The following is a 13355-nucleotide window of genomic DNA, read 5'->3' as shown; positions in this document are numbered from 1 at the left end:
AAATTAATATTAAACAAAAGAGGCTTCTGATGGTGTCAGACGTCTCTTGCATATTTTGGATAGAACTGTACAGAGGAATTTAGATTGCTTTGAGAGACTATAACTGCCAATTAATTAATGCTATTTTTTTGTCGTGTTGCCACTACTTTATAAACAACCACCATAATCACTTCGTTTCTTTTCCATATTAGAAATAACTATATATAAATTTTTAAGTATAACGTATTTATTCTCGAATGAAACTGATGATATCAATCATCACAATCTTAATAATTTAGAAGTGTGAATGAGCAGGTTTGTTTTGTAACTATTACTCTTACTCGGTGAGGTAATTCAATATGCAAATGCAGGTTAAGGGATTGATTTTTCAACTGTTAAAGTTTTAAAAAAGTATCCCGAAACAAACTTTCTTTCTTAAACCTTCCTGATATCTTTCAATGAAGCTCACTTTGAGTGAAATTCTTAGTTCGTAACACTGATAGACTCCACAACCAAACTATCAAGCATCTTAACTAAAGAAAAAATCTTCCCGGCGCCTTGTGTATACGCTTTAAAAGCGTGCTGCTCTTTATCATTTCAGTCCAATGTACGATTGAAGCCGCTACAAAATCTACATCTCAAAACACTTCGGCGATTCTTGTATGAACTCGGATATCTGCTGTTGAATCGATTGTAACGACAGACTGCTCTTAGTCATTAGAAACACTCCACTTGGTTTTCGACTGCGAACTTAAAGTTCTGTTGCCACTTAAACTGAAATTCCATTCGTCTGTGTAAAGTTTACCCACGTGCAGATAGAATTCACCGTGACTAATTCCGAGTTTAAGTATAATCAGGACCAAGCTGATACAAATCCAAACTCGCTAACTAGAGATACAAGAAGAAGAGAAGGAAAGAGTATCGTGCAAATAATCTTTCTGAAAGTATTAAAATACACTTTTCAATTTCATTCGTATATATCGCTGTTCTATTTATGTTCAGAGCTCATAATGGTTGGTTCGTTTTCAACAGTTTAGGTTATGGCTTCCTTAATTGCTATTTTTCAAAATATTTGTACTACAAGTGCCTTAATGCGAGTTATTTTGGAAGAGTACAGAGACAACTCAGATTATGAGACCCTCCCCCGTATATCGTGTCTATAAATAACGGCTATTCTATGGCCAATTTGCCTGTTTCATGGGATGAAAAACTACGAAACTGTCACCAGAGATCGACTAGTTTGTCCACACACTGAAAAAAGTTCAGGAAAGTGGCTGTATCTGGCTCGTGTGATGTAAGAGCGGATGCCTGCTTTCACGTCAGCAGGGTAAACCACCGTGTCAGCTACCCGTGTAATGTCTGAGTGCATATGATGAACCAGCGTACCTGAAAGAGGCTATACATGACAGTGTGCCATAACTGTCTAAATAGGAGAGCTTTCTAGCTACAAGATGCCTCCATTTGTATGTAGATTATTCTTATTCAAAGCTGTATTTTTCCATATTAATAATAAAAGCAAAAATCACGTCAGTGAACACTAGATGCCAATATATCTGCTTTTAAACGTCTTAGTTTTATAAAGAAATCTGAAATATCGTTTAAGATATCCGTAGGATGGTTATAGGCATGCAGATAGATATTTGAGCATAATTCGCAACGATCTGACAATTAGGCATTACGGTCACATCCAACTGTGTCGCTAATGTATTCCATATTCTGCTGAAACGCCCGATTTGTTCTAGTTACCTCACGCCAATTACATAAAATCGACTCGCTACAACGCATTCTACCTTTTGGGATTAGAGTGCTAGTATATTATCCTTTGTTTAAGAGTGTTGGTGGATGACTTGGTACTGTGCTGTTCTAGGTTTCCACACAGAAGTGGATGTTTAAACTTCCCACGTCATGGTGTGATTAATAGCTATCAAGAGACTGACATCTGGAAAAATGCGTTTTATTACTTCTTTAATATGCTTTATAACACTTGCTACTTGTGACATTTGAGCTTCCGATTATTTTTTATTAGAAATAACAGGAAGCTCATTAAATACAACACTTTGATCTTAGCCAAAAGGCCGAGAATCTCATTAAATGCTATGAAGTTCTATTTGTTTGAAAAAGAAGGTTAGGTTACCTAAAATTTGAAAGAGAGTAGCTGAATTTTTTAAAACCACGATCACCCGCCAGTAAATAAGAATAAAAATTATATGTTTCTTTAATATTGACTTTCTTATTGTTTATAAATAAAATAAGTTACGATATGTTTCTTTACCACAGTCTGTTTTTACAGTAGTTGATATTATAGACAATTAATTGCCATTCAATCGTACGCAACGATTCATTACGTTACGCTATATTACAGGAATTCGGTACAGCGTCTAATATGACGTGTAATTTGAGTGACAGTAGCTGTCAGTCATGATTAGCGGCAACGAATCAGATACATGTATTGCGAAGCTTGACTGTCAACGAATCGTCCAATAATATCATAGCGTGATTTTGACTGATATCAGCAAATGTTCTGCTTCGGGAAGCGAAAACTAAGGGCTGAGAAATTGCACATGGCGTCACTCTTTCGAATAAGCCAACTCATATTTCGTTTGTTTTCTGATTAAATATCATCTCTCGATAAAACATATTTTTGGCAAGTGCTTTAATAAAGTATTTCAAAAATCTTCAGCAATATACGTAATCGCTGCAGTCTACATTTATTGCAAACAATAAGCAACTATTTATAGAGATAATATTTTACATAACAATGGTATAATTTTCATTCGTACAACTCTTATAGTTTTCTAATCATAGATAGGAATCCATCATCTTACTTGAAGATGACTAATGCGGTACTGGCAGTACCGCATTAGTATCTTCAGTTCGTAGCGACTCATTGCTACTAAAGGTCAAATGAGCTAGTTAAACGACTAGCTGAGCTGACTCTTGCCATTTCTTGTACGTGATGAGGAGCTCAAATATCCTATAGCGCTCTACTCTGCCGTTCTACAAATGTGGTGGGTAGAGAAGGGAGGACCAGTTCAGCCAAAGATGTAGTTTATCAGGTTCTGATGCGTCGCTAAAATTCTCTATTTGTTATACTGGCAAACGAACCCTCTACAAATAAATTATCAGTAAATGACAAATATCCAGGAATATCTATGAAAAGAGGTTTAAGTGAGCAGAACAAATCAAAATTGTTGCGATTATTAAAGTGCAATCATAATGAGTCTGAAAAGAAATATGTCTCAATTTTTAAGAATCATAACTAGAAGATTATGGCTACCCTAGACTGCGGGGCCACTGGTGAATAATTCAGGCATTTATGAGATGGTTTATGTGAGAAAAGAAACTATGCATCATCTCAAAAATGTAGTTTTTTAGAGAGAATAAAGTTCCTTTTTGTCATTCGGTATATGTGAACTGGCGTATATTTGTTTTCAAGTGTGACGATGCCTAGAGAACGTCGTCTACACCACAGGTCCACTCTCTCACACATTGGTGGTGGGTCGTTTCATTGTCATTTTAAAAGTACAGTACCTCTATCTATAGTGGTAAATATTCAATATTGTTGGGTTGATCAACAACGATGTTTAGAGACGCTGGCGTTCACGTTTAAAGTTGTCAAGGTGATTAATGTCAAAGTTGTTTCTTGTATCTAACTGTTTACAACAATGTCATAATAACTAATGGTCGATTAGAGTAGACTCCCCTTCATGATCCATTAAGTACATATTAAAATTAATTCCAGATAGTCTTGTAATCATTAAAATGATTGTTGCACAAATTGCTGTGCAACAATGATTTTGACGATTGTTGCACAGAAATCTGTGCAACAATCCAATATGGTGCAAACAAAACAGCGATCATAGCTATTGTTCAAGCAGGGATTTGAGCCTAATAAATAAACCTAAATTATCAAAACCAGTACGATGTTATAGATACAAAGACAAAACATTTAAAATTTTCATTTGTGCTTTGCATTTAATATCATCAGCCAACAAATTTACGGATCTCTTGAGTTAAACCCAGTTTAATAAGAAATGCTAAAAAAAAAAAACAAGCATTATACAGGAGCAGGAGGGACACTATTCCCTCCCCCCAAAGAAAAGAAAAGATAGGAATAACCCCATAACACAAGTTCCGTGCCAGTATGTACGAGTGGCAAAGATCACCTATATTTCAAGTAAAGAAATGCGAAGGCACGAGACTTCATTACAGAATTATGCAAGTGCTTAACTCTATGAAGTAGTTTTCTTAAGAACAGCAATTTCTTTAATGAACTGCGTTCAAGAAAACGCAATTATCTTTCTATAATGCTGATTAAAGCGAACAAGGCAAAAATTAAGAACAAAACATTCACTATACATGGTATTTGAAGGTCATTATGTAGATTATCTGTAAGTATTATGCAAATTGTTTAATAAACAGCTTTTTATTTCGATTATTAGTAACAAAATAATATAATATATAAAACCTAATATAAATGCACTTACCAAAATTTTGTGATTACAAATAATAGCAGAATGAAAGAAATACAATGAACTTTTACTTAATCATAAAACGTGAATATTTAAGAGAATTTTAATAAATTCGAGGCCAATTTTAATTTCTTCGTAAATAACTATATCATGGCTACTTTTTATGACCGTGTAGTACAAACATCTTATATGATATTTAATACTTCGTCGTGTGTTCCCTTTTAATTAATTTGATTAATTGAAAAACATAACGGTTTCTAAAAGAAAAAAAATAACGCAAACGTGTATTAGAAATAAGAATGATACACCAACTTCCCCTGTACATGTGTTCTCACCGCATTACACAGTAGTTAAGCAGTGAAACAGCATGTCCATTATCCAACTTTTCGAATGAGTTCGCATTATTAAAATCGCATTTTCATTTTCTCATAGCCTTAGCTACTTCGGTGCTCAATCTAAGCAATCATATCTCACTTAAATATAAAGATATTAATATAACGTGAACATAAATAAACTCTAGCATAAAAGCTGTAATCGAAAACAAGATATAATATACAAGAGTTCAAAGAGTTGTCAGTGGTTCGAAAAGTGAATAAACACGCTTTTACGTTTCATTACCACTAATTCAAAGTTTCGCATTATTATAAAATACATTAAGTGATATAAACTAAAGCGAACGATATACACCACATAGATCTTTAGTGGTGTTTATCTGCTGTCTGCAAGTTCTTTGTTTAGTCCAGACAATCTGCTTTCCAAAAACTTGTATGCCACTGTATTTAAACTTATGATATGCCCAGTGTTTTCAATACGATAACTATTAATATCTACGAGCGCCCCCTATACAACAAGTTGCATTCCGAAATTTTCGAAGAAACAGAGCGGAACAAATTAAACAATTTTTTACTCGATTTCTTGCAGACTTCAAGAGCGGGCCATTCAGTCTAACTGCTTCCTAGTAATTTCTTTGGTTCTGGAAAGTCTACACAGTAATTTGACCCCCCCCCCCACACACACAATATCGGGCCATTTCGAGGCAAATCTTTATCACCTACAGACATAAAAGAATATTTCGGTACACGCTTAAAACTGCTAGATAACATCAATCCAAGGGGTTGTACAGGGCATATCCGCCCATCAGCGTTAGACAAAATAAGGTCATTTGAAGTAAATGGGGTGGTAAACTGATGGCAGCGTTTACTCGGAGGAAAGAAATGATTTGTCTCTCTATGCCCATTACCTGAAAAAAACTTCACTTTAAGAAAAAGAGGGAAGATAAACAAAAACACGGTACTTGGGGTTAAACATTTCTTGACGTCGCAATGTTGGATACTTCATTAGAGAAGGAAGATTTGGTCGTGGGTTGGAATTCTCTGAAGAATAAAACTGATTTTGATAGCTCTAGTTTACACAACCGACAATTTAATCAGCCCTCTTCCGGTTCGAATAAGATTCTTTAGACATTCTTTGTATATTATTATAGCAAACAGAATTATTGTTATAGCAAAATAAAAATACCGCTAGACGTTGCCCACACGAATATATTTGGATTATAGTTTGCATAAACGAAAAACAAAATGGTCAAATGCATATTTATAGCGATCCTTATTCGAATAGAGAACAAAAAAACTAATAAAATATGAACCAATATGAATATCTATAATTTTATTACAAAATTTGATATTACCATAATATTTTACCAACACACGATCAATATTTTCCAAGTTTTTCTATAAAAAACGATTTCGAATCTTATATTTGGCCTACACTTGATTTTGCCTCATAAGGTACAGCAAACTTCGATATATTGGGGGAAGTTGCCACGAGAATGAAAATTCCTTTCAAACTCTACAAGTTCTGATTTTAAATAACGGCTGACGTGCTCTCATTTTAAAGAGAAACCTTTAAGACTTTTAAAGCGGAATTTGTGTTTTGAAGAAAACAAATGCTTCTCTTTTATTTTTATGACAACCAATACTACGCTTCTGGAAATGAATGTCTCCTTGGATTCTCGTAAGAGATTGTCAACTATACAAAATGGAATTTTGTGTGATTAACAATACATTCGAAGTCAGAAAGAGAGGGATGCTATTTTAATTAAATTCTTGCACAACGCATAAATTCTACAAACACCATTTTAAAGCAGTTAGGTGGAATATATATTGTTTACTTTATGAACAAATCAAAACAATGAATAATAAATACACAAATACAAAAGTTTTGTACTTACAGTTATCTTGAGTTTTTCCTAAGACTTGGGGATTCGCATTAAAAAGGAACTCACTTTCTGAAATGGAAATTATTAGCAATTAATCACAGAGGAATTTAATATTATATACTTATAATTTTTGTAATATTCTCTTTCTCTCTGTCTCTGATTACGTGTGTGAGATAGATAATTAAACAAGTTTTCTTAAATTTTAAAATCGGAAAAACCTTATTTTAATTTTAATACAGTACTGGCAAACAAAAACCGTCTTTAGAATTTATGTTAGAGGAGTAAACAGCAGGTATTCTAATTTAAGGGGATTAATCTATGGGAGTAACCTGGTTTCAGAGTGAAAGTAATGAAATTTTATTTTTGTCTTTGTTACTCGCTAATAACTCCTTGATTAATCTTTTGAAGAAAAGAAAGTGTCTCACGTTCAGCTGAGCTCAAAGATAAACTCGATATTTAATGAAGAGAGGTTCCACACCATCCTTGCCCTGGATGTATAATCCATTCAAATTTCTCTACGTATCAGTTTAATCATTAAACCTTCTCCTAGTAAGGGTGACCTTAGATTTGTTTTCATTCTTGAGAAGAGCTCAGCTACATTACGCTCGCGGTGTTTTCTCTAGTACCCGGAAGACTTCAGATACCATCAAATATTTAAGCATATCGATAGATCTCATTCATTTGATGATAGGAAGATAGAGACCACCAGGCTCGTGTACCAACTTTGGCATTTTTAAACACTAGAGGGAATTTTTTTGAATTTCTGAAACATATTTTATAAGTATTTAAAAAGTAGTTTTAAGAAACTTGTATGTTTGATCGCAGTACTGTGAATTAAGGAGCGAAAGGAGGGTCGAAAAATTAGGGAGTGCTATTAGGCTAGTGGCAGGAGAGATAGTCACCCTGCTCAACCCCATATCCTACAGGAAAAGTCCACGTACCCTCCACCGGTTATATGGGAAAGGTATCTAAGTTAAGATCCTCTCCATATTATTATGGAAGAGGATAACAACTCAGATCGCCAGTGGAGAGTTGACTAGAAAAAAAACAGGTGTGTTGATGTAAATTAAAAAGAAATGGATGGAGCCCAGAAGTAAAATAAAGGGTTGTATTTGCATATAACATCTTCTGTTCTCTTCTGTACTGGAATGCATTTTTTCGATTTCAAAGATGAAAACAAAGGTTTTAACAGCGTTTTAAAACGAACGGTGAAAGAATTGTCCTTCTAGTACACCTAATTCACTCTCAGTGATCATAGCTTCGGAGAATTTAAGATGATGAATGGCTACACACGGATGGATTTTAATCAAACTGCTGATGCAACAGTGAAATATATATTTTTTATTAAGAATTAAATTCAGCTTTATTAGAAATTTAATTATTTCACAGCAAACATTTTTAATGTTAACTAGTTATGCTTTAATTTCATCTTAAAATTACAGCCCAGTTCTATTTCGCCAAAGGTATATGGACAAATAACATTTAAGGTTCAGCAAATAACACTAGTGGCGAATTTCAGAAACCCAGAGGGATTCTAGAGAAGTTCATTTCAGTTTGATAGAATATCCACAATGGAAAAGCAACTATTAGAAATCTAAAAATAGTAAATTCTGATTTAATCCGAATATAAGAGCAGCTCTTTCTTGTAAAATGGGACCTGAATAATGAAATAGAGTATGGGTAGAGTGGGAGGGAACCAGAATGGGAAATGCAAAAGGATCCACAGCCAGTAACGTTTTCAACCGTCTCTTTTCGACAACAATTATATGACTGAGCTTTTTCACTTTAAATTCTTTGCTGTTTTCCAGCCAAATTCAAACAGCCAAACACGTAAAAGGAAGATTATAATCTAGTTGGGAAAGCAGATTATAATCTTCAAGAATCATTTCAATACAATTGAAAGAAGAATTTTTCTGGAACTTGTCGCTTATAAACAGCGGGCACGTTTATAAGATTTTCGCTGATGCTAATTTCATACCGAAAAATCTTGGTATGTTTTAGGTGACAGGCATCGCTAATACCGTTATTCCCGATGCCGAAACTGCTACGAACTCTCCGGCGGAACAAGGAACGCTGTCACATAAACTTAGAATAAATTCCTTAACTTTTGATTACGAATAATCCTCTTAGTATAGAAAGCACGCAAATGTAATCATTGTCTAACTCAATTACTTTTCTATAAAATGCCATCTGAAGGATACTAGTTGCTCCAGGATCCTTCTCGGCCGGCGCCAATGTAAAATATCGCATTCAAGTGTTGCCTGCATTATTAAGTGAAAAGATTTAGCATGACAGCTCTTGTTCCGAGTGTGTTCTGCTGTTTGAAAAGAGCTTTAGCCACGAATGTAATTCATTATCTAATTATAATGTTAAAAGCGGGGGGTTCTTAATTGCAAAGCCCGTCACGCTAGAACAACCAACAAATGAAGGCTCTTACCTCATTATTAGGTCCGTAAGCTGTCAAATTGAGCTATAAAAAGAGATTAAGTTCCCAGTTTACTTAAGAGATAGAACTTCTAGTTATAATATCTTCGAAATCGAGAGAATAACTTCATTTCTTGGACAGCAAAACCAAGAGTACTCTGCAGGCCAACAATTGTATGCTAGAAAGCGGCCAATTGACGCTTTTAATTAATTCATTAGCTTCATAGTCCGCTGCAACAATTAGATCTTGCGCGCATTGTTGCAGACGTTGCTCAGTATGAAGGCGAGCAGTAAGTGGGCGACATGGTACTGAGCCATTGTTAGCATAATTGATGTACTTCATTGTACGCCGAAGTATACAGAGAATGCGCAGCAGCAGCGGTATAATTGATGCCTTTCAGCTGCATCTTTTGGCGAATGACGCAAAAACGGAAAACAATGTTTAATAAGTTTCGGGGAATCATTACTATCCCATCCCACGCCAATATGCATTATTAATGAAGTTTATTTTGAATTTTAGTTCAGTGTAAATTCAAATTGATAATCGATGCATTTAGAATGTGAAGATCTTTTATCTTGGCAGGTGTATATAAGAAAATTTGCATGATTTTTATTTCCGGAACTCTTCAAAAATATAGGAAAATTGCTAATTAAAATTACAGCCCGATCTGCAAGTAGTCTACTGAATAATATTATGCGATGTGTGGCAATAACGTTTCTGGATTGGTACAATAAAAAAACACAAGTAGCTTAAAAATGGTTTTATTTTTATTCAAATTAATCATTGATTTGAATCCACTCATGACACCGTTCTAAAGGTTTCTGACAAAAGTCAGCGAAGGCGTCCAAAGAGGTGATGTTACGCTTTTCTTTATGTCCTCAACATTCTGAAATCTCTTTCGTTTGAGGGCATCTTGGGAAAGCGAAAGAAGTGGAGGGTTCATCTGTCCAATGCCTTCAGGACGACAATGTTCCCGCTCAAAGGAATGAGAGGGAACATTGTCGTTCAACAAGAACCAGCTGCCTTTCTCTCGAAATTGGGCTGCACCAGGGAAATGCCCTTCAAGAGCCTTTGAAGTACTTGTATGTAGAAGCAGCATTGACTCCCCCTCCCCTTCAGGTACAAATTCCTTGTGAATCACCCTATGCGTCGTAAAACATGATCACATGTATTGATTCTAGACGATGCTTCACAATCAAGACGATCGTCCAGAATCAAGATGACGCTGATCATTGTGTTCATTCTGGACAATGCTTCAAAATTATCATCAAGGTCCAAAAAATATTGTAAGAAAAACTTTTTGGGCCTTGATGATTTTTAAGTCCACCGTATGTCTGACGCTTCGTCTCTGTGTCATACTAAAACACCCAATACTAATCTCCAGTGACAATACAGTCGAGGATATTAGGATTGTCTTGACAAGTCTGGATGAAGTCTTCGCATGATGATATTTTTCGTTGCTTCTGCTCAACTGTGAGGCACAAATTTTGAGCAGAAGACCTTCCTTTTCCTAAATCTTCATGCAGAATTTGAGGAATCGTTTCCGTATTCACAACCAACTCATCAGCCATCATTATGAGGGTCAAACTACGATCTCTTGACAAACTTTCTCAACTCTGTTCTCATTTCGAGAGGATGCCAGTCGCAACAACCTCAGGAGCAGGAGCAGGAGCAGGAGCCCCCCCCCCCCCGAGTTATTCCGGATTTCTTAGCCAACACAACACAAACCAACCTGTGAACTCACTTCAACAGATGGGACAAGTACTCATTTCTACAGACAGATAAATATAAGGGGCACGTTCCGATGGTATTAATAATTTGAAATTTTCTTTTTGCCACTTTCTTCAAGATGACTTAAACGATGTAAAATTTTTCTCTTTGGCTACAATAAATTTTAATGCGGTAAATTTAACGTATAAACAAAAAAAATTAAAATAAAAAATTAGAATAAATTTAAATCGCAAGCATCAACATTGAACGTAAACGTATAGTCTGCATTTTCTCTTCTCTTTTTCGGCACCAACTCTTAAAGAAAATCCCGTCTCCAACCCATCACTTTTTTGTTTCATTTCTGTAATCATCCCTCGGATTTCTTTGTCGTCCTGCACCTTCAGCCATTTCCTTGTCTGTTGGAATTATGCCGCTCTTCTTACTTCGCGATCTTATTTACCTCTTTTCTGTTGCATTTCTTCCATCTGCGAGACATCTGCGACATTCCCTTTCCTCTTCCTTCTCCGCCTGTCCATGGTTCCATTGAGGTTGTCTGCCTGTCCTCCCTCCAACTTTATTTTTCTCTCGCCGTTTCATTTTTTAATTTCTTTACTTCTCTCAATCTCACTTTCTCGTACAATAGGTTCTCGGGCGGCGTTTTTCTGGGAGCCTCCGCACGCGACTACTCGTGCCACTACATTGTTTAACAAACGAGGAGCCGCATTAGCATACCATCTAAGGGCGACACAATCCTACCAACCCTGTGCCACCGAGAAGACTGCATTATTTTAATGCGATTTCTTCTGCATAATTTTTGATAGGAAAGGAAGGAAATGTCACAAACTTAGTGGCTACACATTTCCAACTGCTGCATATCGTAAGATGCGCTACTCGTTTTTTAAACTTATTTTCTGTTCCTCTTTTAAAGATATTCCTTCAAAGTCTTTTAGAAGAATTTTTTTTTTATCCAGACGGGAAATTAATTGATTTTGGAAACATCGTGGTAGCTGGAACAAGTCAAAGAAAAAAAAACACAGAAGACTTAATGTGGTGTTTTAATTCCAATAAGAAGCGAAGCCACATTAGAATTTATTTGCATCTGAAGAGTCAATGTTTTATTTAAGAATGTGTATCTTTGTGGGCACATCTTAAGGGATATGACTTTTTTTTTTTAACGAGCTGCCAGGATTACTTGCTGCCTAATGTGCATGCGTCAGTGAGTGAGAGAGAGAGGAGAGAATGTAAAAGTTATCTTAACTGAACGATGCAAAAATATCAGTTGAATATAAAGAGGAAAGAAATAAATTATGTAAGAACTATTATGCTTGAAAATCAGCACGTCTTAAGCGTAACTGAAAGATAAATATACAACAAATCGACAGAAATCATAATAAAACGTACATGTGGTACATAAATGTAATCTAATGACTTGTTAGTGTATGAATTTTCACTCTGCACGGGCTCAAATGAATATTTTATGAACAAAATTGCTAACAGAATGTACTAGAAGTTGTAGAAGAACCACGAATACGTTTCAAGCGTATTTTGAAGAAAAATGCAATATCACTCAAAATAGTTTAGTGCCTTACCATCACAATTATAAACAGGTCTTATATTTAATACGAAAGGGTGTTTAATATTCGCTTACGTGAACTGAATAACCAGAATATTTAATATACGCGAGTCGTAGTGAAGGACTTCAACAAATATTAACAAATAAATAGTTTACCTATTATAATTCGTAAATATTTAACAGGCAAACTTAAAAGACAATAATAGAGATGGACAGAGTAAACCTGGAAGACAATAATAGAGATGGACAGACGAAATTCAAGAGTTCATGGGTAGTAAATGGATGGCCATTGCACAAAACAGAAGGAAGTGGAAAGTTGCTGGAGAAGCGTTCATCCTTCAGTGGATTGAAAATGGTTGATGAAGAAGGCTTTTGATATAAGCCAAATTGTAGGTCTTTTGTATACAGTGAAATTCATTTTAATCAAGACTTTATATAAAATCAATTTATATTAAAACAATGCGAAGTTAAAATTAGAAAAACATTAGGAAATTTACTAAACACTCAAAATTCGGGGATTTTTTTTTTTTTTTGAATATATATAAGTATGCAAAAGTTAAGTTGCAGCATAAAATATGATATGAAGACAACATCTATTTGATGGAATTATACAAAATATGCGGAAACTCGTGTTATAAAACTAGACAATATTGACTTCGATAAGAAATACGCCCATATTTTGAGAATCTTAATCATGATTATTTAATATTTGAGAGAGCAGTCCTTTCCATTCCAAGGTTCACTTTAAAATTTTTTTTTTATTTTAAATAATTGAGAAAAAACTAAACTATGAAGATAAGGGATTGTGGAGGCGAAGGTGCGGTTCTGGAGTGAGGGGAGGAGCAGGTATGTGATAATAATAAGCAGAAAACTAGTTAGAAAAAATGAATAGGTGAAAGACACGTGTGTGGTAAATGGTGGGATGGAGGAACGGAAGTAACGGGATTAAGTTTAAGAATTTTATTATGAATAATATAA

At 35.0% G+C, this 13355-nt stretch overlaps 1 long non-coding RNA gene across 1 annotated transcript in view; it reads right to left on the bottom strand.

Moving 5' to 3' along the window:
- Positions 1-13355, bottom strand: part of LOC150083247 (uncharacterized) — a 224500-nt gene that overhangs the window by 83624 nt on the left and 127521 nt on the right. The window contains exon 2 of the long non-coding RNA XR_016547175.1: positions 6682-6738. This is a non-coding gene — a long non-coding RNA (uncharacterized LOC150083247). The remainder of the gene's footprint in view (positions 1-6681; positions 6739-13355) is intronic.

This window comes from Mastigoproctus giganteus, chromosome 7 (assembly GCF_048544385.1).
Source record: "Mastigoproctus giganteus isolate SK-2022 chromosome 7, ASM4854438v1, whole genome shotgun sequence".
NCBI lineage: Eukaryota > Metazoa > Arthropoda > Arachnida > Uropygi > Thelyphonidae > Mastigoproctus > Mastigoproctus giganteus.
The sequence above is the reverse complement of the archived record's forward strand: the minus strand, read 5'-3'. Positions and strand labels throughout refer to the sequence as shown.